Genomic DNA, 3,174 nt, shown 5'->3' with positions numbered 1-3,174 from the left:
ATTTAGCCTCCAAGTATTTGAATTTTTGTGATTTTTTAATTGTAGTTTTTTTTTTAATATTGTGCCATTGTGATCTGAAAATATGCTTGATATCATTTCAATCGTCTTGAATTTGGAGAGACTTTGCCTGTGTCCTAATATGTGGTCTATCTTTTCAAATGCCCCATGTGCTCTTGAGAAGAATATATATTCTTTAGCTTTGTGTTGGAATGTTCTGAAATTGTTGATTAAGTCCATCTGATCTAGTGAGTCGTTTAGGATTGCTGTTTCTTTGCTGATTTTTTATCTAGAGAATTTGTCCAGTGATGTTAAAGGGGCATTAAAGTCTCCTACTATGATTGTATTGAAGTCAATCTCTCCCCTGATATCTTCCATTTCTTTTATGTATGGGTGCATACATGGGTGCTCCTGCATTGGGTGCATATATGTTTACCAGAGTTATATCCTCTTGTTGTATTGGTACCTTTAGAATTATGAAGTGGCCTTCCTTGTCTCTTGTTATGGCCTTCACTTTGAGGTCTATTTTGTCAGATGTAAGTATTGTTACTCCAGCTTTTTTTTCATCTCCACTTGCCTGAAAGATATTTTTCCATTTCTTCAGTTTCAGTCTGTGTGAATCCCTTGTTCTGAGGTGGGTCTCTTGTACACAGCAGATATATGGGTCATGTTTTCTTATCCATTCAGTCACTCAATGTCTTTTGATTGGAGCATTTAGTCCATTTACGTTTAGTGTTATTATTAACTAGAGGCTCAGTGCATGAAAATTCGTGAACTCAGAGGGGTGTGGGTCCCTCAGCCTGCACCATCTCACAATCTGGGACCCCCACAAGTAGTGTCCCTAGGTCTGGCCTGAGATCAGGGCCTATCGGGGCTTTCCTTCCCCTGGCTGTAGGCAGCTGCCCCACCCCTGCCGCTGCCACTTCTTGACATCTGTGCAGCACTGTTCCCCCATTTCCCCTGCCACTGGTTGCCTCCCTCTGCAGGTGTCAGGTGTGGAGTGCGATGGCTTGGCTGGCCTGGGCCTCCTCTGCAGGATGATCGCTGGCCACCCGCACACCTGCCACAACATTGCCAGCCAGTGACCTGGGTCTCCTTCTTTCTTTCTTTCTTTCTTTCTTTCTTTCTTTCTTTCTTTCTTTCTTTCTTTTTTTTTTAGGTAAGAATAATGTTTACAGAGCAATACAGAACTGAGTACTATGAAGGGTTTACTAAGATGGAAATGCACCACACACCGCCCCTGCCACCCCCAACACCCAGAGACTACAGTACTTGAAGTTACACGCAATGGCCATATCTGCTGAATATCTGTCTGTAACAAACAAACCATAGCATATTTATCCAGTATCACATTGAGTTATTATAGAAATCCATTTATATATTGCTTGTATAACATTTTTTTGTAAAAAATATTTTTTAAAAACATGTGCAGTTGAAAGCCCTGCCAGGACAGCCAGTCTGTAAACATTCGGTGAGTATGTGCTTTGGAAGGGTGCCCGTGCCTCATGCCCACAGCATCTCCAGCAGGGCCAGCAAGGCTGTGCCCTGGCTGCAACTCTGGGCAGGACTGAGCTGGACCACAGTGGGTGGGTACAGCAGGGCCTGACATTGTGCCCTTCTCCAGCTTTGCATCAGGATCAGTGTCAGGATCAGGGTCAGGGCTGGGGGCAGGCAGATCGCAGTTTCACTCTGAGTTCCATACTCAGCCTAATTTTTGTGGCAACTCATGGCTTTTCCTGGCTGCTCAGAGGTCCTTTGGGTGTGCCCTGGCAGAGATGCTGGAGAAGAGCCCACAGCTGCCTGGTTGGGCATCTCTCTGGCCCAGAACCTCTGTCCTGCCTCCTGCATGCCTGGCCGCAGGCAGAACAGCCCCCCTCAGGACTACTTTGGCCTCAGCACTTGGCCCTGGGTTTCATCATCCTGGATTTCTTCCCCTGGTGTGACTGATCTGAGTTTCACAAAAAAGCCTGGCCGATGCTGGCTGTGCTGAGCTTCACTGAAGAGTTTTTAATGCAGCAAAGAAGAGCCCTCTGAGACCCTCCTCCTCCCTCTGCTCATCTCCTCCTCCATCTCTTCCTCCTCCCAACCCATGGTCACTTCTTCTCCAGCTGCTCCAGGAGTGGTTTGCCTTCTGAGTTGGGGGTCTTAACGTTGCTGGGCCTGACGATGCAGTTGTGGTGATGCTGGTTGAGCATCAGGATGAGCTGCTGCTGCTCCTGCTTCAGCTCCTCCATCTGGGTTTTCAGCTCCACATTCATGAGCTCCAGCCACTCAGATTCCTACTGCAGAAACTCCTTCTGCTCCTTCTTCTTGTTCTAGCACCGGGCTGCCACCACTTTGTTCTTTTCCCAGTGCCTTTTCCTCCACTACTCTTCCTCATCTAGCTCACTTTTCACAAGTTGAGGCCTCTTGCCCAGTTTCACCTCCAGGAAGTGAAAAGGGGTGATCATGGCCCCAATGTTGTGGATGTCAGCATATTTCAGCTCCTCTGCAGTCAGGGCTGAGCTTGGGAGTGCAGTCAGGGGGCCGAGTTCTGACAGATAGCCTGCAGTCATGGAAGGGTCCAGGATCTTCCCAGGTATTATAGCAGGAGGCGTGGCAGTCCAGCCCTGCAGAAGCTGCAGGGAGAGGCTGCGACCCTGGGGCCTGGGCCAGGCTGCAGACACCATGCCCGCTTAGGAGCTGCATTGGTGCCAGCTCTGCCATGCAGCGTCCACCACCGCCAGTGCTTCCCATCGCAGCTGCCCAGCCTTCCTCTGGCTGGGTCTCCTTCTTTGAGACAATCAATCTCAGGGCTCTGTCTGCCTACCTGATGACCCCTAACCGCTCATCTGCCTGCCTGGTTGCCCATAACTGTTTGCTGAGAGGCAGGGCCAGCTCAGCCAGGGGCCATGGTGGTTCTGGTCTCTGGTCATTCTGGTTTTTACGCCATTATGGTCACTGAGCTTTTATTATATAAGATAGGTACTTGTTTATAGCCATTTCTATTCTTTATGCCTGTGTTCCTTCATCCCTTTCTATTTCTTCTCTTTACACCAGCCCCTTTAGCATTTCTTTCATTGCTGGCTTGGTAGTGATAAACTCCCTTAGCTATTTTTTGTCTGCAAAGCTCATGATTTCCCTTCAATTTTAAATGATAGCCTTTCTAGGGGGAGGGAAAATGGCGGAGGTATAAAG

The 3,174-nt window shown here is 48.1% G+C and overlaps 1 pseudogene; it reads right to left on the bottom strand.

Moving 5' to 3' along the window:
* Positions 1 to 2,090: 2,090 nt before the first annotated feature.
* Positions 2,091 to 2,666, bottom strand: LOC107181922 (annotated as a pseudogene).
* Positions 2,667 to 3,174: the final 508 nt, after the last annotated feature.

Source organism: Myotis davidii, unplaced genomic scaffold (genome assembly GCF_000327345.1).
Source record: "Myotis davidii unplaced genomic scaffold, ASM32734v1 scaffold634, whole genome shotgun sequence".
Classification (NCBI taxonomy): Eukaryota; Metazoa; Chordata; class Mammalia; order Chiroptera; family Vespertilionidae; genus Myotis; species Myotis davidii.
Note: the sequence above shows the minus strand (reverse complement) of the source record. Positions and strands in the feature narration are given on the sequence as shown.